The sequence below is a fragment of the Apis laboriosa genome, unplaced genomic scaffold (assembly GCF_014066325.1).
Source record: "Apis laboriosa isolate Shangri-la unplaced genomic scaffold, ASM1406632v1 scaffold204_cov149, whole genome shotgun sequence".
Lineage (NCBI taxonomy): Eukaryota > Metazoa > Arthropoda > Insecta > Hymenoptera > Apidae > Apis > Apis laboriosa.
Window position 1 is genome coordinate 577653 of NW_025222299.1, and position 26441 is coordinate 604093.

The 26441-nt window shown below is 35.4% G+C and overlaps 1 protein-coding gene across 1 annotated transcript in view; it reads right to left on the minus strand.

Annotated features, from left to right (window-relative positions):
- The window catches only part of LOC122712646 (protein rhomboid), a 149174-nt gene extending 122950 nt beyond the window's left edge, over positions 1–26224 (minus strand). The window contains exon 1 of the mRNA XM_043932449.1: positions 26113–26224. The gene's annotated coding sequence lies outside the window, so the exon portion shown is untranslated. The remainder of the gene's footprint in view (positions 1–26112) is intronic.
- Positions 26225–26441: the final 217 nt, after the last annotated feature.

Below are 26441 nucleotides of genomic sequence, written 5' to 3' on the forward strand. Positions count from 1 at the left end.
TTTTTTTTTTTTTTTTTTTTTTTTTACTCCATGGATGGATTCGATCCATCCCCATTTTAGATCCCTTTGGATCATTGTCCCGAGAATCTCTCCGCGCTCTTTGTTTCCATTTCAGCCTTCCCGGTTTTATGTCTTCGTTTTTTCTCCTCTCTTTTTACGAGTTTATTTCGTTTATTTGTTTTTTCTCTCTTCTATTTTTGGTCCTGGATATTTTTATCTAGAATTCTTGCAGAATGAGTGCGATGTTAATTGATATCCGGGAAAATTTCGGAGAAACATTTGCACGAGGCAAATGTCGTAATATTATTATTACAAATGTAAGTGAGTCAAAAAATGGGAAATATTAATTTCAATGCAAGTATCAACTCCAATATTCCACGATGAAATTCTTTCTTTGCCAGAAATTATCCACGATTCTTCCCAATAAAAATAAATCCTTCGTCCCATAATGATCTACCAAATTTTTCAATCCACGATTCTTCTCCCCAACAAAAGAATCTTCGTCATTTCCCTTAAATCTTCTCCCACAACGTTTTCGATTTCTTCGTGTTCACCTTCCCTCTCCCTCTTCTCAACTGTTCAGCGAGTTCCAAAGGGAAATTAACGAAACGAAGGAGCATCATTCGCCGTGAATTACGCGTCGAGTGACCCGATATATATACCGGGATCGAAGGAAATGGACCCTCTTTCACCTCTGTCACGTGCTCCAGGAATTTCGACCAGGTCTCCTCCCTGATAAATCGTCGTGCGGATAATTTATGAGAGGGGAAGAGAGAGAGAGAGAGAGAGAGAGAGAGAGAGAGAGAGAGAGAGAGAGAGAGTTATCGTCGACCCTCGTGCGGGCTGTTTACCCCCCGCGTTTGCTAAATCTTCCACGATCAATTGCTCCTCCTTCCCTCCCCCCTTTTTTTCTCGTTGGTCGTCGGTGAACTACACGAGAGCGCTATTTTCGTAATAGTAATTTATTTCTCGCGTCGAACCTTTCTTTTCCGGAGGCGAGTATGGAAAGGTTTTCATACCATCGAACCTGATAAGGTTTTTGTTATAGAATTTAAAGTTCACTGAAATTTTATATATATGATTTCATTATTGAATGTTGTCAGCAACATTACCATAGTTGGTAGCTATTTGTTTCTCTTCGATACACGTATTTCAAATGTTTTATAAACAGATACGCGCAATCACGTATAATCAAATATATTCATTCAGCTAAACCCGTATATTTTATTTATTGTTTTCCACTGCCCAGTCAACAGTTTTAACGACGTCCTTTTTTTCTCTAGAGTGGATCAATTAAGGAATAAGAGGATTGCGTGTTTGAATTTATTGATTTTGGATTTTTTTTTTTTTAATTTTTGAAGGACGATGTTCGACCGATAATGAAGGAGATGAAGTTCCCTCGATCGATCGATAATGTAGTGACGTAAGGTAATATTCAAAGGGAGATATCAATTGAAAGGTTTATATGCTTGTTCTCTTTTCTTTTTTTTCCTCTTTTCAAGCTTCCATTGCGCGTAATCGATATTCGAGACGCGCAAGATTTCACGATGGAAAATTAACGAGGGGCGGCGTATTAACGATAGAGACGATTATTGAAACTGAATTAAGTCGGAGGGGGACGATTTAAGCAAGCCATTAGGGTTCGCCGTGTAACGTAAACCTCGAAGGAAAGAACGTGGAATGGCACTCAAAGGGCTCGATCTCCTCTGAGGAGGAGAAAATTCATGGATAAAGTTCCAATTTTCAAATTCACCGGCTGCTTTTACGGAGAGTGGATTAATTTTACTTTCATATCTGCAATTTTGATGTATAAAACGGCCTCGAGAGAGAGAGAGAGAGAGAGAGAGAGAGAGAAAGAGAGAGCTGCACACCGTGCAGGTCAAGTAAAAGTGATTTAAATATAGACGTAAAAAGGGATATAATACTTCGGTTAAAAGTTGCGTAAAAAAAGCTATTAAAAGTTGTTAAATAACGTAGTTGAAAATTGGATCGATTAATAGTTTATCCTATGAACGATTAATTATTTTAAAAATACAATTTCCGTGTAGAAAAATAATAATAATCTAAGTACATTCAATGTTCGCAATTTAATTTAATGATTTGAAAAATTTTAAAAGAAGATTAATTATAATCGTTTACGAAAATCAATCAGATTCTATAAATAGATGAATTAATTACTTGTTGACAATAAATGGAATGACGAAAATTTCACCAACGAAATCATTTGTTTACAACTTGTTTATACGAAAAATTCACGAACCTTCCCCGATTATTCCGTGTTTCGTTTGTTACGAATGGTCCCTAAGGACAATGTAAAAATTGGGCAGCTCGACTATGATGCACGATAATTGAAATAACTGGTCCGCTTGTTCCGCTCCAAATGAACGCGAGTGCGGTTTCATTAAAACCAGCGAAATATACGGAATATCTAACGGGATACGTTATATAGCCCGTACGAGGAGCGAGAATTTTGTAGAGATAATGCAATGAAATGTTATTAGAAGTGACTGTAAGTGATAACACGCGAGCTTGATAAATTACGAGCAAATAAATATCACCCGTTATTTGGAAAAAATTGTACTATTAAGTTAAGTTACGAATTACGTATCTTTCACATATTACTCCAAATAATTAGCACTCGCTATAAACGACTTTAATCATAATTAATAATTACATATATGCGATTATAAGTTACATTTTATTATTACTTCAAAACTATCCAACCTAACTTAACTTATACTCGATATAGATACATATTCGAACATATCACTTTATTATCCAAATAATTATCCAATTTTATTATCCAATTATCGAAAATAATAAAGTGGTATGTTCGAATATATATCTATATCGAGTATAAGTTAAGTTAAGTTGGATATGTAAAAAAAAAAAAAAAGATTCGAATTTCACAAATATGTGAAAAGATCGTAGAACCATCGCTTAACCTAAATCATTTTCGATTTCACGAAAGATCACGCAAAATAATAAATTCCTCCGCATCGATCCAACCTAACCTAATCTAACCCTTATCGCGGAGGATATCAGATTCATAGAATATACCGCGTTTATCCACGTGAAAAAAAAAACTACTCTTCGAACTTGACCAAAATCATTTTCAATTTCACGCAAAATAATAAATTCCTCCGCATCGATCCAACCTAACCTAACTTAACCTAACCTAATTAACCCTATCGCGAAGAATATCAGAATATACCACGTTTATCCATGTGAAAAAAAAAAAAACTCCTCGAACTCGACCAAAATCATTTTCAATTTCACGAAAATTCACGCAAAATAATAAATTCCTCCGCATCGATCCAACCTAACCTAACCTAACCTTATCGCGGAGGATATCAGATTCATAGAATATACCGCGTTTATCCACGTGAAAAAAAGAAACTACTCCTCGAACGTCACCAAAATCATTCTCGATTTCACGAAAGTTCACGCAAAATAATAAATTCGCATCGATCCAACCTAACCTAACCTAATCTAACTTCTATCGCGGAGGATATCTGATTCATAGAATATACCGCGTTTATCCACGTGAAAAAAAGAAACTACTCTTCGAACTTGACCAAAATCATTTTCAATTTCACGCAAAATAATAAATTCCTTCGCATCGATCCAACCTAACCTAACCTAACTTAACCTCTATCGCGGAGGATATCAGATTCATAGAATATACCGCGTTCATCCACGTGAAAAAAAAAAAAAAAAAAAAAAACTACTCCTCGAACCCGAGGATTTGCATAATCCCATATAAACGTATTCCCTCCCCCTCGCCGGGGGTGTAAGCGACGTTAATTGTCATTCAAATTGCCCGACCGGATCGAAAATGAAAAATACACTTCCTTTGTGTCCACGTCCCTTACTCCCTTCCACCGTTGTGGGTAGAAGTACAATTGAAAATTTCCGCTCGAAATGGGACGATTTATCAAAGCCGCCCCCGCCCGATCAACGATAATTCGCCCCAGCCCTCAATAACGCGTAGCACCGCGTTAATTGCCGTTTTAATTGCCGCAAGCCGCCTCAAGTCTTTTCGCCACGTTTTTTTAAAGAAGCGGCGGCGGCGGCGGCGGCGCACCGCCAACCCTTCCCCATTGTCTCTCCGCCGTTTCCTCCCGTCGACTCGAAACTCTATTTAATCTCGCTCCACCTCCACCCCCCGTTTAATCTCGGCAACGTAGATCCACCGTCATCATTGTATACCTTTTCCCTCCTCCGTTGCCCGCGACGCCGGCTTTAATTACATTGATTATCATCGTAATGGCCGCCAAGAATTCGCGACACCGGTTATTATTCCGTGAATATCCATGCGTGTATCACGCGTTAAAGCTTCCCTTAAACCACCAAAAAGAGATGTATTGTACGTTTTATACAGATTGTCGAATTTTATATATATAGATGTATATATAAAGATCAGAGAGAATGGCAAATGTGTATACATATCGATCCAACCTAACCTAACCTAACCTCTATCGCGGAGGATAATAATTTATGTTGTTCGAAACTGGAATAAATAATTGAAATAAACGGGGGGACAAAACGATCTGTTGAGTTTTCTTTCTACTCTCAATCGAATCTTTTGTGCTTCCAGCAAAGATCACGAGTCGTGATTTAATCTTCGAATTTATATACACATATATATATATATATATATATACACGTGTCGTATACGTGTAGTATTTCATATTTTATATACAAAATACGAAATTCTTCCGCAAGGGAAAAATTCCACGGAAAAAAATCGCATCCATCCTCGACTCGCGTCCATTTCCCATCCCCGAAACGAAAAAAATCTAGGCGACCTCGGGAGAGGGGGGGAAAAAAGGAAAAAAAAAATCTACGTCCAATTAACCGCTCGTCGCCACCTCCAAAAATTCGTCGAAAGCGTCGACAACCCTGTATCCGATAGCCGTATAAATCCAGGCGTCGCGACACGACCGTGTCGCAAAGTCGAGCACGGTGAAACGAACACCGCCCCTCTCCCCCTTAAAAAACGAAGAATATGAAGAAAAATAGCGAAAAAAGAGGAACAAAGAATAGGAAAAGGGGAGATACGAACCTGTTAAAAGTTCGGACGATTAATTAATACTTGTCCCCTCCTTTCTTTCTTTATTTCTTTTTTACGCCTCCATCAACGAGGGATCCCTCCTTGTTTCGTCTTGGAGAAAAATTGGTCTCGGAGAAATAGGGTAGAAAACGTTTGGACGTTTTCGACGTTTCTTCCTTGCTTCGTTTATTTTTGCAAATTTCGCGGTTTGTCGACGAATAAGAATCGGACGAGGGTTGGAAATAGCTTGTTTCGTAACATTATTTAGCAGGAGGGAACGAATTTATATGACGAGTTTTCGAGCTTCACCAGTCCCTTATTCTTTTTCTTTTTTTTCGTTTCTCGTGGTTTTGGGCTCGAAGACGACTTTAACAAAAATTACCTCGTATCCTGAAATGGCGAGAGGGGGATGTAAGAGGAGAAATTTTATTCAATGATTATGGGTCCAGTAGTTGGAGGAATTCGTGGGGAAGAGATTTCGAAGAGAATTTACTTTTTTCTTTTTTTTAGGAAGATTAGAACAAGTCGAGTGGTAAAACGTGTTGTTGGAAATATAATTTGAAATACGATTTATATATATATATAATTTCAAAAATTAGTAATTGCTTCGTTTCTTCATCCCCTTTTCAAGATTCTTTAAAGATTCAATACAATTAGATTATTCCCAACAACACCTTAGACTGCAATAGAAAATATAAAAATCTTGATGGAAATGTACATTCTCTCCATTCCCGTATTAATCGCATCAGAATCTAAAATCTTATGCATAAAACATTTGCGTGCTTAAATAAGAATGGAAAATCTTTCTCTCCGTTCCGTGGCTAACGCGATAATCGTTTCGGAAGCAAGGCAAACATGGTAGCATCGCGATAACAATTGCTTCATCAATTTTCTAATTTGGTACGACTCCAACGACTAACTAACGGCAAAGGAGGGAAAGAGGGAGCCTCGAAGAGGACGAGAGACAAACGTTAACGAGGCTTGCAATAATCCAAACGAGACGAGAACAGAAGTTAAACTTGTTCGCTTTCTCTCTCTCTCTCTCTCTCTCTGTTGGTCCCCCGGGCCATCGAGGCCGCCTCTCTCAAAATCATTTGGTTAACGAATCGCGTGCCTCCACCCATTCCATCGAAACGCCCCTCCCCCATTTACGTGTTCTTCGACGGCCACCAGGAGGAAGAATCTTCGCTCCACGCTCGTCTCGAATCGATTCTCGAAAAATATATATATATATATATATATTTTACTCTCGACCTTCGACCAACTTTTCCCAACCTCGACGCCAAACTTCCACCATCGACCAACCCCTCTTCTTCGAGAGCTGAACATTGAATGTTCTCTAACAAGTTCTCTGCTCTTTTTTAATTTCACCTACGGGTTTCGAACGTACGTACGTCTCTTCTTCTTCTTCTTCTTCTTCTTCGTCTTTCTTTTCGCTCCCCTCTTTTTCCCTTCGTTTCTCGTTCGATTCTTCTTCGTTAAGTTTTTCTTTTTTCCTTATCCAATGGAGAAGTGATGATGGGAACGATTTTTTTATTAATTTTGTGGAAAAATTAGATGGATTGATTTTTTAGTATTCAGTTATTGAGATTTTCGAAAGTTTTTTTTTTTTTTTTTAATGTCAGAATATTAAAAGTATATCTTCTTTCAAGCTCCATGTTCTTTTTATTATCTTATTTATTTTATTGCAGGTATGATATATTTTGTTAATAAAACTGTGATTAATAGATTCCATGGTGCAATTTATATTTAATGGAGGATGATTTAACGTGGTTTGAAAAAAGCAAAAATGGCTGAAAACCAGATAAGATTTTTCACGTGTTCTTGAACGTTGATTACTCTGTATCCTCTTGAATGCAAAATATAAGTTAAGCAAAGTTTTTTCCCTCCTAGGTGCAGAGAGTTCAACGTAGTTCTCTCTACGTTTTTACTCCTCTCCCCCTTTCTATTCGAAAAAAAATATGCAGATTTATTTACGTGAAGAAGAATAAGTTTCGCGAAGAAGTTTTTAACGGAATTTCCTGTGAGAGGTTGTTAAACAGTAAGATGCATTTCATGAACTATGCAATTCGTTCTATTCTTTTCTTCTTCTTTCTCCTTTTTCCTTTTTCCTTTTTCCTTTTTTTTTTTTGCGTTGTTAGTCGATCTTTTCCGTTTACATTTTCTTTTTAAAATGTACCAAGTTTAAAGAATTATATTTAAAGGAAAGAATCGATAAGAATCTTTTAATAACTTTTACTCGAACAAAGTTGTTTTATCTCGAATCTCTGGAGGGCAAAAAAAAAAAAAAAAAAAATTTCAGTGATCTTACGTTTATTATATTCCCAAAACGAATCTACTATTATTAAAAAAAAAAAACAAATTATAAATATTTCTAAATAACAAAATAATAACGATAAACCTCTAAAGAGAAAACTTACAAATGTATAAACAAAAATCTAACATTTATTGACAAAACAAAATTACATTCCTCGCGTTCAAAAGCAAAAAGAGTTCTAGAAATTCTAAAAATTCTAAAAAGAATAAATAAAAAGTATTATTATCTACTTGAACAAAATAAAATTAAAAACGTTCGTTATTAAATCTTCAAAATAGAACTACTATGTAACAAGAACAAAAAAGATATTACATCCCTGTAGTATAATAAAAACGACGAGAAAAAAAAATCGATATCCATCAAAGACCAATATATATATATATATATATATACACACATGTAATTACACTTTCATAAAAAAAACCCAATTAACTCGCACTATAAAAAAAAGAAAAAAAGAAAAAAGAAAAGAAAAGGAAAATACGAGATCACTGTCAATATCCCTTCAACGCACCCATCGATAAAAAAGTGAAGAGAAATCGGCTTCTAGGGCCAAAATATCCACCTTAATTTCGACCCCGTTTTAATCAAGCATCGTTTCAATTCGTTTGCCCAACGCATAATCGAAAACGATAAATCCCAGGAATCGTCGAGTCTCGCTCTTTTCGACCATCGCTGATTTTCAACGACGATCGACTGTGAAACAACTGTGAAACAAATTTTAGAGACAAACTTTATTTCCCGTAATCTCGTAAACGAGGCTATGGCGAATATGGATTACAGGATGAGCGATTTTAATTTACAAAATTTAATTATCCTCTCCTCCCGAAGTAATCGTTTTTAAAAATGGGTGTTTGAAAGCGGGACTCGTCGCGCTCCAACAAAGGGGGAGTTAATTTCAATTTGAAACGTTATTTTTATAAATGAATGCGTAAAAATGAAGATTGATTTTTTCTTCCTTTTTTTTTTTTTTTTTATTTTGTTTTTGCGCTCATTTCTCTTCCCTTTGTTTTTTATTTGTTTAATTTGATCGTGGGCAAATATATTTTTCACGTTATATTTTAGTTATTTTTTCTTTTTTTTTTTTTTCACTGCTCTCTTGATTCTCGAAAAATTCTGAAATTATTTATCCAAGCCTGTATTTTCGATTACAAGATAATCTCTAACAAAAAAAATCTCTTGGAAGAAATTTACAATACTTGTCCCACGCACCATAAATGATCCAAATTGTCCAGCTTCCAAAGACAGTTTCTTCTAACAATATTAAAAAACTATCTATTAAAATATAAATATCGTAAAATCAACACGTTGAATTACCTTTTGAAGACCAGTATCACGCACACACATGTATACATAAATTCTCTTCAAATATTTACAAATTGATCGAGTTGAAAACACTTGGCAAACACTTAAACTACTCTCCTTTTAATAATTGCACAAATTCCCTTGGAATATTTTCACCGATACACTCATCATAAAATGAACACATGTTCCAATTTCACCAAAATATCTTTCCTGAAAACACCATAAACAAAGAGAGAAACCTGTGGAGGGTCAGCCATTTCCGTTCGTTGTCCCAAGTTCGTCTTAAGGTTAACCGAAAATTCGAAGTATTCAGGTTTTATCCTGGAGAAAAGGTGGGGAACAGAGCAGTTTCCGAATCCAGTTTCTTCTTCTCGATCTCCATCGAGTGGTAAACCGTCGAACAGAGATGTTTATCGGCCAGGCTGCGAAAAGGGGGTCGTCTCTTTCGCTATCTACGAGGAGGAGGAGGAGGAGGAGGTGGTGTCTTCACACTATTTACGTTCCCTTCCTTTTCTGGAGAATATTCTCTCCCTTTATGTGGTCACCGGCTGCGTTTCTGAAGAAATAAGAGGGAGGATTCTTCGAGTGGAACTCTTTCCATTTCTTTCCATCTCCTTTTCCTTCCCGAAACGTTTAAAACAGGGATCGAAGGTGAATTTCTTGGTGGAAGTTTTAAAAAATTCTTGGGACGATCGAAAGTTAATCCTTTGAATTTTTAACGAAACGAGAAATTATGAATATATCGATAATAATATAATAATAATAATTCGTTTATATATATATATATATATATATATATATATATATATATATATATATATATCTTCCGAGAGAATACGTGATGGATGCTTTCAATGCCGAGTGTCGACTGACTTTGAAATGAAGACGTGAGAAACTTATTCGTTATCAATGTAAATATTTCCATTTCTTCGAGCGTCGTGGGATTAACACGGAGACGAAAAGAAACAAAAATAAATACCATACCCGACTCTACCTCTATACTTTCAGATATATTATACTTTAAATACTTTAAATATCTTACGTATTCGAATAATTATTAAATAATATTTCAACATATAAATTTAAAAAATAAATAAAACACACTGTTCCTTAACGATTATTATCGTATCAAACACAGGCGTAAGAAATTACCTTAATACAATTTCAAATTTAATTTAAAAATCACTCACGACTCGAAGTGGAAAGATTCGAAAGAAAAAATTTCAATAATTAACGCAGCGAACTCTTTTGATTATCATCCTTTCGAGTCGCATTCCATAGCTAATAATAAACAGGCTAATATCGTTAGCGACGATCTGCGCATGCTCCTATATTATACACGCGTTGACCGAATTTCGACGGCCGTGTATAGAGACCGCGATCAGCTTCAATATTTGCATCGAGCGATCCGGCGCCGATTAATTAGCAAAATGTATATTTGTTCCCAAGTTAATGCAACAAGATCGTTTCGGTATTGCTTACGTTGTTTCATTTAGGGGCAAAGCCCGATCGTGATCGATCCTAGTCGATAAACAAAATTCATCGAACCGAGGCAACGCGCAATTGGTAAGATAATGCGAGACCAGTGAAACTCGAAATCTTTTGCTTTCGATTTTTGATCTCGAAGAAGAGGCGTGTCCTGATTTTATTCATCGATGGTAAAACTTTTCTCGTTTCAGTAGAAATGAAATTTATCTAAATTGTTTCGTTTAATTTCGAGAACGATCTAATTGTTCCAATCTTTCTTCTTTTAATTATTTGTTTTTAATCATTAAAAATTTTATATTTAATCGATGAAATTGTTAATCCATTTTTTTTCTATTAAATCAATTGGTCATCAATGATATTGATCATATGAATATCCTGAATTTAATAATATTGAATTTGATTCATATATATTAAATTATAGAAACTTAAATCAATTTCGATTATTAGAAACTGATAATCGAATAATTATTCCAATAAGAATTCCTTTACGATTAATTACTACATCAACAGATGTAATTCATTCATGAACTGTTCCATCTTTAGGAATTAAAAGTTGATGCAGTCCCAGGTCGAATTAATCAATTAAATTTAATTAGAAAACGACCAGGAATTTTCTTTGGTCAATGTTCAGAAATCTGTGGAATAAATCATAGATTTATACCAATTACAATTGAATCAACTTCATTTAATTTTTTTTTTAAACTGAGTAAATAAACAAAGATAAAAAATTAGTTAATTAGAATATAAAATTAGTTTGTCAAACTGAAATAAATTTTACGAATTATTTTTTAAAATTTCATTAGATGTCTGAAATTAACAGTGGAAATTATTGAATCATACTTTCGAAAAGGAAGATATTTGCATCGACGAAAATTCTTCGAAGGGGGAGGGAAAAAGAAAAAGAATTCGAAACTCATCGTCACACACTTTTAAAAGCAAATTCAACCCCCTCCGCGAGACCTCCCTCCTATCAACCCTCCCGGTTTCATCAACGTTTCCGAACCTCTTGCTTGCGGAAGAACCTCGTCCGATGAGGGGGAGGAAGAACCGAGAGTCCAGTCGAAGGAAACAATCCCTGGAGTAAGTTTTAATAGAAACCAGTTCCCCTAAGTTCGCGCCGGTGACACGTCATTAAAGAAAGAACATTTTTCTCCGACCAGCCACCACGGTTGTCCTCCGTTTTCGCGAAAATTACACCAACGATTCTAACGCGAATATCCCGTTTTCTACGGGAATGGAAAAACGCTGGATAGAAGATTTTTCTTCCGAAAGGAGAAATAATAATAATAATAATAATAGTAATAATAATAGTAATAATAATAATAATAAGAAAGAGAGAGAAAGAGAGGGGGGAAGAAAAGTGAATCGTCTCGGTGAATTGATTTCGAAGGACGAAGCGGAGGATCGTGGAAGAATTATACCAGAATTATACCAGAAAAAAGGTGAATCTTGATATCCCTCTCCTGTCTGGAATTTTTTTTTAGAAAATTAGATTCCTCCCTTCGTCGAACGTTTCGTTTCACGTATTCCGATTGAATATTTTTCTTTTTTCTCTCTCTCTCTCTCTCTCTCTCTCTCTCTCGTAGATTCGAAGAGTTTGAGATGGTTTAGAGGAATGGCAGACAGGTTGAGACAGTATGTACAGCATGTACATGTTATGGGGGTTGGAATTAATTCGAGGCTTTGATGGTATGACTTGATCGTGGCGACTTTGAACGATGAATAACTCTGGTTTACCAGATTGCGAAATTGCGTATCCTCGATTGTAAAGGGTAAGAAAATCTTCCTTCCAAGAAAAAAGTAAATAACAGTACTTATTAGAAAGCTGATCAAAGAAAAAATGAACGATTCAAAAAAAAAAAAAAAAAAAAATCAAATCGCGCACACAATATATTATTCCTGTTTCAATTTTCAAAAATTCAAGGTATCGAGGGAATATTACTTATTTAAAAGAAAGAATTTCTTCTCCTCTCCTCTCTTCTCCTGCTCTTCCTTCGAAACCATTCAACATTCTTCGTATCGTTAAAACCAAACCGGAGACATTTAAATGGCCTCCCTCTTTGTCTGGAACAACCCCTTCTCCCCTGATGAAACAACGCGAACCCATACGAACGTTTCTCTCTCTACCAACAACAACAACAACAACAACAACAACAACAGAGGAGAGGGGGGGAAAAAAATCCTCGAGAGGAACTATATATTCGCTCGTTGAACCGAGACGAGTCGAAAAGTTCTTCTAGGGCGGCGCGAACGCGACAAAAAGGGGTGGAGCCGAAACAAAGAAGGCCTTCACCAACTTTTCTTATCAATGCATCAACCCTCGCGATAGAATTATCCCCCTCCCTCCTCTCTCTCTCTCTCTCTCTCTCTCTCTCTCTCTCTCTCTCTCTCTCTCTCTCTCTCCACCTACTTTTTCGACTTTTCCTCCTACCGAAAAAGGAACCGGCCAGAGAGAACAATAGATCCCTCCTCTCCTCCTCCTCTCTCCCTCCCCTCCTCGAAAAGGGTACACGTGAATACTAAATTTTAAAAGTAAGCCCCCCGCCCGTCCCGGGCAAATTTATGGCCGGCTACAAGTTTACAATTACACGGAAGAACGGGGGTGGGGNGGGGGAGGAAGAGGGTGGAGGGGGAGGGGAATCCGCATCTTAATCCCCTTTTTATCTCTCCGCCACCCCCATCCGTTCCACTTCCTCCATCCCCCTTTTGGCCGGTTATCCGTGACCTTTCACGGAGGAAGGGGGAGGAGGATCCATCCCCTCCCCCCGTAGCAGATGGTAGATACCGAAAATCTAGGATTAGGAAGGGAGAGGGGGGGGATATACTTTTGGAAATTTGTCGATTTTTGTACTTTTTCATTGTTATTGAGAGAGAGAAAGAGAGAGAGAGAGAGAAAGAGAAAGAAGAGTTGATTTATGGTGAGAGGAATATTTTATGAGATATTTATGAGAATGTTGAAATATATTTCGTTATTGAGTAATTTAGAATAAAAATTGTCATTTGAAACGTGAAAAGAGAATATGAATATATTGTACGGTTTCGCGAACACATGAAAAATTATTTTAAATTTTTGTAAGTATATACATGTATATATATATATGTAAAAGACCAAATTTACTTGAATAGGAAAATAGCTCTTCGCATACATTTCCGTTTGATGGGAATAAATTTCGGGCTAACTCGACCGGTTTAAAAATAATGTCCACAAAATAGGTTACGTCGCATATAGGTTAAACAGAATCGCGGAAGCGGTACGTCAATATTAATAAATAATCATTTCTCGCGAAGAAAAGAGAAAAATACTTCTTGTTATATACGAAGATACGCAGAACCATGAAATATATAAAAATCTTAAAGTACACAAACTGTGTAATAGCTAAAAAATACACGTGTATTTGAAGAAGATAAAATATTGAAATTATTCCAGAAGACCTAAAATATACAAAACTTAGAACTACTGAAATCGCCGAATTATGTGATAAAAAAAAAAGACATACGCTTCCTAAAAAAAAGTACAGAAAATTTTCCAAAAATAATCCAAAAACAAACTACCCAAAATTTTCTCCTAAAATATAAAAATTTAAAATAAAATCCCAAAATAAAGAAATTAAATATCCAAAGTATTAAAATTTATTTTTACAAATAGCTAAATATTATATACCAAGTCGATCGAGACAACCATTAACAAAAATATCAAATATAACAAAATACCTAAAATATCGTAAAACTCTACCGAAATATCTATTGTTTAAAACCTACCAAAAGCAAGGAAAAAAAAAACGGGGAATAGCACAAACACACGCTTGAAAACAATTTACAGAGCAATCAATTTCCCGGTTACCGGAAGCACGATGGATTTAACCAACGGAAATACATATATATATATATATATATAACGCTTTAAACTCCGGATGGGATAGCAGAACGGCGGCAATGACACCGGAGGCAAGCTCTGGAAGCTCTTGATACCGTCTACCGATTCCCAGACTGTTTCCATCATACTCTAAATTCCAAGTTTATACGTGCCGTCATTGGGCAACATCTGCGCGGACGCACGTGCTCGTTCAAATTTACTCTAGCCGTCTCTAGCATCCTTCGAATTACGCTGTTCTACACCGCGCCGGATAACCCCTTATTACAATTGAAATTAGTCCCGTTGCCGAGCGAATTCGCTCGCCGCCATTTAAGGTTAACCTTAAATAATTAACGACGATCTTTGTACGCGGCCCTCGATTCGATCAATGTATATTCTCATTTTTCTCGTGAGAAGAGAAAAAAAAAAATTTATTTAGAAGAAGATACAAATGTTTTGATATATTGATATATTTAATTGTGATATTTATGGATATTTATTGTTCCGTTTATATATTACTGTTCTTACTGTTAAATTAGGTTAATAATTAATAGGAATAGAAATTTGCGCGGAACGAAGAGGAAAGAATATAAGAAATTGTTCGAATAGCCTGTTGTGCTTACTGAAGGATAAGACGATTTCGCGGAGTTAAAGCGATTCTTGGCACGAGTCGTGATATCTCCCTATCTTAAGGGAATTCCCGCGGTGCCTTTCGATTAAACGACTAATTGGGAATAAAGGAGAGGCAGGGCGGCGGTGACATCTCGACGAGATATTAAATCGAATTATAAAATTAAACGCAGCTTAAACCGTTAATATTATTCCTGTTATTATTCCTGTTGTTATCTAATCGATTTAAACGCTACCGTGTCTCTTTCGGTGAACAATCCCTTTATCTTATTATTTATTCGATTTATTTAATATTATATAATTAGGATTGAAGTTTTATTAAAAAAAAAAAACTTATTAAAGAGATTTAAAATATATATGTATATTTCGATTAATGATTGCAAATTTAGTAGAAAAAAAGTTTTTATAATACAGAATACAGAAAATGAAAATAAAGAGAAACGATTAATTTGTCCTCGACGAAGCATTAATTCAACGTCAAAAAAAAAAAATTTAAATCCGCATACGCTGTGAAAAGAAGTTGTTTCTTTAACCTCGGCCAAATCCCTCGAAATCTACATTTTACTAAAAGCATGAGAAATAAAAAAAAAATAATAATAATAATAATAATAAAAATCTTCCCTTCTAAATCCTCGAAAACCTAAAACGCGACCCGTTCCATTAACGGAATATTAAAATTTACTATAAAAATTCGCGTATCGTGGAAAAAGAGGAAGCTTTCGCTATCTCGCGATGAAAATAATTTCGATAAAATGTAACGCGGAAAATTTCGATTTTCAACGAAATCCAATAAAAAAAAAAATCACGTGGTATTGCAGACAAACAAAAGTAAATTCTCTCGTTCTTCGAGAGAAATCGAAAATACAAATGCTGCCTCCGTAAAAGGAATAATTAAATTTTACGAAGAAAAATTCTCGAAAATATACGATACAAAACAAAAAACTCATTCCGCCAAACTTGGCTTAAAATAACCGTGGACAAAAGAGCAGAAAATGCAAAAAAATTTAAAAAAACATCCATATCTCACAAAATAAAATGATTCCAACACAAATATAATTTCCTTCCAATATCGACAATGTTTAAAACATTCTTCAACTCAAAAAAAAAAAACGAAAAAAAACTAAATAAAAAAGCTAAAATAAAAAAAAAGAAGCTACTTTCGAATCAATCAAAATCAAAAAAAAAAAAAACTTCCCCGCGAATTTCCAGAAAAACTTTCCAGGAAATATTTTAAATATCTACTTTCCTTTCAAACAAGAGAGAAACGAGAGAGAAAGAGGAAAAGAAAGAAAAGATCATCTCGAGCGCAAAAAATCCAAAATCCCAAAATCCAAAGGGTAGCCACCGAAGGGTATTAATTCGAAGGGAGGAGAATGCAATGCACGTGGCGGTGGGAAAAGGAATATTTTTTTTTTTCAACGAAGATAATATTGTCGATACGGTAAGCATCGGGCAGAGATCGCGGTGGGGTAAATCAAATCGAAACCGAAAAACTCATATCGGTTTAATAAAGCGCCTCTGGACATTCATTCCCCTCCTCCCCCTCCCCGTGCGCTGATTACACGCCGATGGGGTTATTCACGAGCTCCGTTTCCTTTTTTCCCCCCCCTCCCCCTCTCTCTGTTTTATTTCCACCCCCTGCCCCCTTCTGAAGCGAGTCGGTAACGGTGAAACGTGTACGGGGTCGCGATCGACGCGAAATTGGTCCGATGCCAGATCGAGCTTAAAGCTTTTCCACTGGCCGCTGCAAATAGTACGGCGGAGCATCGCGTGGCGGATAGTAGTAGTACTAGTCGGTCAGATATATTTGAAAAATCGCCGTCGCCGATCCGTTTGAGAAAATATTTGCAGTTATTTCGCCCACGGAAACTGGACGCTGGGGAAAAAGCAGGAAGAGGAAGAGGCGTGTTTCTGTTCTCACTTCCCCTTTCTCTTTTCTCCCCTTTCTTTATCGTAACACTCTCTTTGGCGCGTTTTCTGAAAAAGTACGATAAAATTTAAGAGAAAGGTAATTTTAAAAATCTAGGATTTTTTGACATTTGAAGGGAGAAGAAATGCTTATCGATCGATGCTTGGGAATGGTTGGAATGATTGAAATTGGAATTGAAATTTTGAACCTGTTATTCCGAAAATTATTTATTTGTTATTGGAGGAAATGTGAATTGAATAAAAATGGAAGAAAATACGCGTTCCTGTTATTTGTTATTACGCGTATTACATTCGAAGAAATGAACAAATTTTAAAAATCCTAGGAGATCGAATCGTCAAAGAGATTGTAAAAATATCGATCCGCGGAGAGATATATCGATGGAATAATGGAAACCTCTGCTCTCATTACAGGAGAGGCGTGTTTTCGTTTCGAATTCGTTCGGCTCGACCTCGTAAATTTCTAAGGGGGATGGCAAAAAAAAAAAAATAATTTCACGATTTCCTATCTGGCATCTGGGAAGGGGGAAAAAAAAAGGAAGCCGGTTTGCCGGGATTGGAACCGATCCAGACTTTCCTATAAATATTACCAGCCCGTTGATCATATCTTGAAATGTTAATTTGAGGGAGGGATCGAATTTATTGGATTTTCTCTGACAAACGATTCGTTCCTTCAAACGTGTAGATACTCGAGGGTTGATAAAAAAAAAAGAAAGAAAAAGTAAAGGAAATTTTTCATTTCAAAAGAAATGCAAATTTAACAAGTATATAATGGAGAATTAGATTGAAGAATTCATCGTATTCATATTGTAAAAACATATATATACATATATATTCTTAACTTAAATCTGTCTCGTTTTAATTTTTTATCTACGCGAGATATCGTTATTGGAAGAAATTTTCTATCGTTTAATTGATCACAAAAACTAATAAATCTACACCTGACTTTAACTTTTCGCAATGAAAGATTTTGTTCGACAAGATAAGTGTGAAACTGATTATTAAAAAAAAAAAAAAAATAATTAATACATACGTTTAAATGTGAAATTAACGAAAAAGAAGAAAAGAAAAGAATTTATATCCATCGAAAATCGTTCGATTCTAATTGCTCGTTATAAAATATTGGCGACTTGGTCACGTATTCCGATAAAGGAGAAGGGTATGAAAAGGCGAAGGGGGAGGGGGGAAAATTTGTGTAAACCATGATAAGGATAGAAAAGATTCCCATTGTACGGGGAGGACAATTTCTTCGTGGAACAAGAATGCTTTCGAAATGCGAAAAAGCGTCCTCGAGTTCTTCAAATAGAGCAATATATATTTTCGTCTCTCGAGGCTTTTCAACCGATCTTAACGACGTATGAAAAGCCAGCAGGACAGATGTCTTTCGAGATCCTTTGTCGGAGATTTTTTAGAAAACATTGTGTACGAGAGGTGTTCGAGACATCCTTAACCTTCGTTACCTCTTTTTCTCTTTTTCATCAAAGCAACTTTCGTGCTACACGTCACTACAAGAGGTAGAAGATTATTTATTTATTTAACTCTCTGTTGCATGAATTTTTATAACGAGTTGAAAAAAATATGTATGGCTGTTAAAAACGAGTCATGAAATAAATAATAACGGCATTCTTATTTTTTTTTAAAAATAATTGACGGATGTATCCCTTTGAACACATCATTGAAATTTAAATCCCCGATTATGGGAATGCAATAGAGGGTTAAATTACAAAAGACGAGTAAAAAAAATATATGCGTGCATTCTATACACGTAATAAATAAATGTATTTATTCTTTTGATCCTCCAATAATGGAAACTTTTATTCTTAATTAAGAGCCTGATTTATCCCGTACATTCCGATTACCTATTATGTAATCTATTGTGCTATTATATATACTAGATTTGCAAACCCGTTTGACCACAACGCATACCTTGTCTCTTAATCACCAGAAATTTCATCATCGCTCTTCTAACCGCGAGCATTCCGTTATTTACATTTATGCTATTTAAGAAATAGATGAGAATTCTAAAATCTAGATTTTAATTTTATATTTCATTTTCATCTCGACAATTATTTACGACAGATATTTTCAGAATCCATTCGCGGAATATACTTTCAAAGACAATTTCCAATCTTTCCAATATACAGAGCTATAACTGTCACTTCAAATACATTTTAAACACACGTATTTTTTTGCTCATCTCTAATAACGAAACTCTAATCGCAAAAGGAAATACAAGTAAGAAAGACATTTATTAAAATATTTAAAAAGACATGCCTCTCGAATTCCAAACACTTCGTCGCTCCCTGTTCGAACGCCATCACACAAGTTAATCATTTCCTCCATACCAATCGCGACACGCGTGTCACGCGCAAAAACAACACCAGCCCAATAATAGCTACGTCTAAATAAGCTACGTCAGTCCATCCAGCCACGATCGAGAAAGGTGATCCATCCAGATGACGAGAGAGAGAGAGAGAGAGAGAGAGAGAGAGAGAGAGAGAGAGAGAGAGAGAGAGGCGCGTCAGTTTTCAGCGCGGGACAAATCGTATTTCCGGCCAAAGCATCCCCCTCGTCCTCGGCAATGGTCGATAGAGAAGTGAAAAAAGGGTGGGACAAAGGGAGGGGGGGAAGAGACAAGAGAAAGAAGAGAGGAGAGAGAGAGAGAGAGAATCGATGCCTCTCGCGGTAACGAGACATCGAGGAAGACGACTTCGCCCCTTTGATTCCGGGGAACGACGGGGGATGAAACAACTTTCACGCCGATTGCGAATCGATGGGAGTGCATCCCCTTTCGTTTCTCTAATTTCAATCGAGGCGGGCGCGAAAGAACGGATTCCACCTTCGAGAAACGGTTTAGTGCTTCCTCCGGGGGTACGATTACTCCCTACCAACTTGGAGTATAGACGAAGAAATTAGAAACCTGAGAGAGAGGGAGAGGGAGAGGAGGGGAAGGGGTTGCTATTTTGGTTGCGAAGTTTGGGGGGGGGGAAAGAGGATGGGGAGTTTAATTAGTAGAGCGAGGGTTGCTTTATGAATTTTTTATCCTCTCCTATCCGAGAAAATGAAATTGTTCTTGGTTAGAGAATTATTATCTCGATGGTGCGTTGATCTTGGGATTTGGCGCGGCTAATGGCGACTTGAACGAGATCGGGTATTTTGTCAAGAAGGATTGTGTTGCTAACGTTTCGTTGATTAAATTATAATTTATTTTTAGAAATATGGTTGAGAATTTGTTTCGTAATTCCTTCACGTTTGTCGCGTACCGATTTAAAATTCCACCTGCGTAATATTACGTTTGATAACGATGTTGATATTTGATTACGTTTGATGCGATGGTCTATTTGATATCGTGTATTGATTCTCTTTCTTTTTTTTTTTTTTTTTTTTCGTAAAATCGTCGAGTGACGAAATGAAATTTTTGAAAACATATCTAAATGAAATTGATTGCAAAATGAAATTTTTTTTTTTTATTTTTTCAGAAAATTGAATTTGAAAATTCGTCAACGTGACTAAACTTTTCCCTGAACATTTGAACACGTTCTTGAAAACTCAATTTTAGTTTACAATACGATACAGCATCCCCACAATACAAAAATACAAAATTTACTCACCAGCCTGATTTCACAAAAATTCCTAAATTCCTTGATCTAAAATCCAAAAAATAAAAATTTCCATTCTCTTAAAAAAAAAAAAATCTATTTCAAAAATTAGCCGCTAAATTTCTAAAAGATAAAAAAACCTATTTCGAAAATTAACCAAACGTTAAACTTTAATAAAAAAAAAAAAAAAGAAAGGAAGAGAGAGAGAAAGAGAAATTTCGCAAATTTTGAAAAAAAAATTCAAAAATTAACGAATCTGATAGATCCCCCGCTGGGAGAGCGAATTTTCCACAAAGTCCATCGAAAGCAACGATATTTGTATTCGTATGCGGGCTCAGTCCATATATCCGCCGCGTGGATATTATAAAATCGCGATGCCGCTCGGCCCACCGTGAAATCGTTTAATAAACGACGTCGACCCTCCGGTGTATCGACGAATTTTGAAACCGGTCGTGCAATTTTTCATCGTAACGAGAGATCAACAACAAGGCTCGAGTTTCGCCAATTCTCCCTTCATTTTTTATAACCAAACAACAAAAGATGCGAGAGATTAGAAATGAAAATTTAAATTTTGGGCGAAGGATGTGGAATATTTGTTTGTTCGCGTTTTATCTCGAAACGAAGCAAAAAAAAAAAGAAAGAAGAAGTTTCTTCGCTTTAAACGAACGGATGGATGGATTCGTTCGAGATGGAAAAAGTGTAAATTTGCCTTGTTCGAAATTTATTTAGGGGTGTTTTCCTTCATCGTCATCTTTCGCGCTAGAGAGCATCGACCCTTCTCTCATTAAATATTTCCTCCTCCAAGGCAAATGTTTCCTTGACGTTATCTCAACACTTTTATGATCGAATCGACCATACTCGAAACTCGAAAATACCTCTACTTGATTGTGATCTTGATTTTTAGAAGTTGATTTTTATTTCGAATAGAAATTTCTGGACAGAGAGAATAAAGAATATTGGATTCACTTGCATATTTATTTAATATCGATTTTATACGATGGAGAAAGATAAGATTATAATACGAATGATGATTTTAGAATATGGATGATATAAAGTGATATAAACTGACTTATTTTATAAAATAACGTGCAATGTGAATATACGTTAAATTTGAAATTAACAGGGAGGTATTGAAATTGCTGTCCTAAAATAAATCATCGCTTTTAATAAATTAAAGCTTGTGTACATTGAATTCTGTCTTCTATGTTTATCCCGTTATTTATGAATTAATAAATATCATACTATAATCTAATGATTTAATGTTGAAATCGAAGAGTTAAAACACTGGATCGATCCATTTTCTTCTTCGATTTTCCTATTATTTGTAAGTTTAACAGATAATCATTTAATGCATCTCTTTTCTCGAGCAAATTCATTTCTGTTCGAATTTTACTCGACAATTTTCGATTAACAATAAATTGATGTTCGAAAAAATTAAACGAATTAACCGATTCTCCTCTTCGATATTCCTATTATCGGAGGTTTAATGGACGGCCAAAGATGACCAAGACGATACTTAAGCCGATAGGAACCACCTTCGATTCAATTAGACCCAGAAGAAGAAAGGGATCCTCGGTGACCCGGATATCTCGATTAATAAAACAACCCACCACCGCGAACAAAAGGGTTCCAATTCGAACCGACTCTTCCCTCTCGACCACGTCCATCCGTTCTCAATGTGATTCTCAGTTACCCTTAATTTCGATCCCCGTGCATATCTCCGCGCACCTATCCGATTTCCGATCGGAGGGCAAAGAGAAGAAAAGAATAAAAAAAAAAAAAACATTCACGAACGATTCAACCTATAGAAAAGTGTCCGCATTAAAAATCGCAAACAATGGTCTCGACCTCAAAATCCGACCACCCGATCGAACACGTTCTTCTTCTTTTTTTTCCCCCCCTCCTTCTTTCTTTTCGATAAAGTTGCAAATAAAAGTTCGATTTTTGTAATATTTTTGTAATATTTGTAATATTTAATATATATATAATATAATATAATATAATATTTATAATTTTTGTAATATTTTCTAATATTTTGTAATATTGATCTGAAAATATTCTAGTTTTGGATTTAATTTCTTCGTTATAATAGAATTGGTTTTCGAAACGAATTATATATAATACATTATATATAATAAAATTATGGTATTAAGTGTATAAAGTGATAATATAAAATATTTTCTGGATAGAGTAGTTTCAATTATATAATTAAAAATTTCATTGTGAATTTAAAAAAAAAGAAGGAAAATTAATATTCTAATAATCTTAATATTCTATTTTGTAATTATTAATTTCTTACTTTCGTAATATTATTTCGAATTTTTTACGATCTCTTTTTTTAAAATCCGCAATTCATAATATTTGTTTCGTTTCCTACGAAATATTCACCACTATTCCCAAGAGTTCACGTTTCGCGAAGAGAAACACGTCGAAGTACCCCCGCCTAATTACCGTATCGCAACCAATATTAATTCTGACCTAATTACTTTAACATAAACAAATGCGTGCAAATTTAAACTTGATAAACAGTGCTTCGAGAAAATTACGCATATAAGGGGGAAAAGAAAAAAAAAGGGAAAAAACGATGATCGAAACTACCTAATTAAAGTAATAGATTTCACAGATTTCGAAGGGGGGGAAAAAAATAAATAAATAAGAATTTTTGCAACGCGTGTAATTTACACGAGACAGGAGAAAAACTCGCATACTGGAATATTTAATTAAGGAAAAAGGGAGTAGCACTCGTCGTGTTCAATTAACTGCGACTCTTTTGATCATTACTCTATTGCAACAAAACAAACAAAATAAAACTATTCCCTTTAAGGTTGATAAATATATTTCATACTTTTGAAATATGCTTTGAAAATTAAAGTTTTTGTTTACATTTTCTTCGCGAGAGACCTGATTTTAAATCCCTACAAAAGACACAGAGTTTGTTAATTTTCTAAAAAATTAAAATATATATTTCTTCTTGAAAAAAATAAAAAAAATAAAAGTTTGACCATTGATTAATTTTCCTTTTTCGGAACAAAAAGAAAATTCGTCGTCTGACAAAGTGAATATAATAATTTTCCGTAATTGACTATGATATCGTTATTATAAATCCTATCAGATTTCCTTATCGCGATACTATTACTGTAAATTGCATTCTACAACGGTGCCACCCCCCATTATCTCTATACATGCTAGCAGTAGTAATTATTAGTTTCTCCAGTTGCGACACACACTCGTATTAGCTATCGCATGAATTTACATCGGCACATAAATCTCACAAGTCCTCGCTTGATTATCCTATTCGAACACGAAATATGTTCTTTGACGTGTTTGAAGAGTACGATATCGCTCCCCCACGTGTTTGCTGCACGTGCAACCCTTTTCGCGACTATAGGCGAGGTCTATATCGCGTCGAAATATTATTCGTGGATACGTGCCCTTTCGTTATTACGCCAGATATTCTATAGCAGCTCGCCAACAAGTTTTAAACTTCGATGTATGCCGTGCTATAATATTATCAATTTCTAAAAAAAAAAAACTTGGTTCGAAAGGGGAGATTTGGATTAAACTCCTCGTCAGAGAGTAAAATTATAGGGAAAACTTTTGCTACTATGAAAACGATATAACGATGAAAAATTTATTATTTACAAATTCTTGCATAATTGAAAAAATTCCTGGAATACGTACGTCCACATTTTTTCTTTTTTTTAAAAAGGAAAGAAAATTGTTGCTTCTTGCAAATGAAACAAAGAAATATTCATTAGTGGGACGATACAAATACAATTTTAAAAAGTTGCTATATTAATTGAATCTACGTTTTCTAATTACTATTAGTTTCAAAAGTAAGAGAGATAAAAAAAGAATTTAAAAATTATTTTATATAAACACATATCTTTCGATTACCAAAAATCATCACGCAAATTTCAAATTCAAATTCTATACCCATTTCTAACGTGATAAGATACTTATTTTTAATTTCAAAATAGAAAAAAAAAAAAAAATTAAAATCCCACAAAAAAAACTTGTTGCTTTTCAAAAAGCAAACAAAAAAATTCGTTCGCGAATATATTAAAAAACATCGTTTCATCCAGACTCACGTTTCTCAACGAGAAATAGAAAAGATGGGCGTAGTCTCGTTTCGTATCGCGTAAATGGACAAATCGACTCTGAACCGGATGCAAATGCACGCGGGGAATCGTGCACCGAATACCGAAGGAGCTACTTCCGAGTTTGAGCAGTCACGGATCCCTTTGAACAGGGAAGGGTGGAACGAAAACAAAGGCGGCAGAGAGGCGAGGCGAGCTTATTCGAAAGGGAAATATTTGGACTGGAGCGCGTCTTCGCGGTGTTAACCTTGAAACGGGCGGGCTAAAACGGAAGTCAGCGGCGTCTGCAGCTTCCGCCGAGGCGGAATTTGGCCGGCTCTTTTAAACCGAACCGCTGCAAACCCCGTCTCAGAGACGCCATTTTGTGTGTACCGTGGATCGCTCCAACGATCTTAGGTGAAATTACATCGCTCGAAATAGGCGAGTTCGCGAAGCTTTGGAGAAGACTTCCGGTTAAGTCGATTTAGACAGGCTTCTGTGAACAGATGCGTTTAGTACTGATTTATAAATGAGACGCCGCGAATAATGCGAGAGCGAGAGATGTTAGGTCTTTGCATGGTTGAGATTTTAATCGTGGAATAATCTATATTATTTGGAAAATGATTGTATTGTATGTTAGAGTGAAGTGAAAGATAGGGATAAAATTTTTTTTTCGATTCGTTTCTCATGACTTCTCTGACGAGAGAGAAAATTATTTTAGCTATTAAAATTTGAATTTGATCGATGAATTTCTTAAAATATTGTCAATCGTTTGAAAATTATTATTTTCGTTAATTTTATAAATGATTTCGGAATATATTTCGCAATGAATTTCATCCGAAATAATTGTTGGAATATTGCCTACCGTTTAATTAATATTATTGTGTTACGTTCGATTTAAAAACATTTTTAAAATTTTAATTATTAAATTTTGATAAATGGGACAAATAAAATAAAAATTTCTTTAAATTATTATAAAATTAAAAAAAAAAGGAAGGTAATTTTTTCATTCTGCAATAAAGGGAACGTAATTTTCTAAAAGTCACTAAAATATCGAATAAAAAGCAATGGTTGCGTCTATACGAACAACGCGAAGTTTAAAAGGGTCGATAGTTCGGGTGAAAAGCTTTTCGACCTAACCAAAATCGAAACGATGAGGGAAAAAAATCACGAAAGTGCATTCAGCCCGAGGATAACGCCGCTTTCATCGTAACCTGATAAACGACGCACTCACTTCTAACGCGATCTTCAAAACTAAAAGCAGAACGAACCACTCGACCGGTGGTTGACAGAGATTGGAGCACTTGAGAAACATTCGTTTCCATTAACATGTTCCAACGCATCACTATATTGTCCTAAAAACGATATTTTTATGTTTAAAAGCATTAAAATATGCATCGTCACATATTTTATTCCTATAATAATATTTCGAGAAAAAATTGTCCGATTTAAATTTTCGCGCCTAAATATGTAGTTGAATAAGAAGCCATTTTACTTTTTTTTTACTTTTGATGCATTTTATAGCCATTTGCTCAACTCTATATTATGTGATCGTACCATTCTATCAAACGCAATATCGATATAATATCGGTTGTTGAATCCACACACAAGCCATTTCGTTCTTTTTACAACGGCTGCCATGTTACGAGAAAGCGTTTCTCAATATCCTATCGGTTTTATCGTTTCAATTTTATCGTCTGACAACTAAGCGTCAGTCAACGATACACGTTTGTAACGATATTAATGCACGAATATTTTTTAACAGAATTACAATGATTCCGTTAAACGCGATTGATTTTTCTAATTCGATAGAGACGCCTGTATTCGTAATATATCGATGAATATAATGTGACACTCACCTTATTTGAGAAGTCGATGAACAGTCACTCCATGATCTCTTTAGCCACGATGAATTTTGATCCTTACGAAACCCTTTTGGCAGTTCGCTGCTTGTCCAATGATACAAAAACACAAACACTGTAAACCGATAGTATTACAAACGACACGAGAAAGTTAAACGTCACGAAAAATTCGCACAAAGAGAACATAAACATACGGCTCGACGTCCGCGCGTGCACTGACTTCTGTTCGGTCGTAGTCCATCCACCTTGGAGTGTAGACTCGTCGCACGGTTGCCATGACGATGGGTCAACAGCACGCGTTGCGCGCGCAACGAAGATAGTTCCAC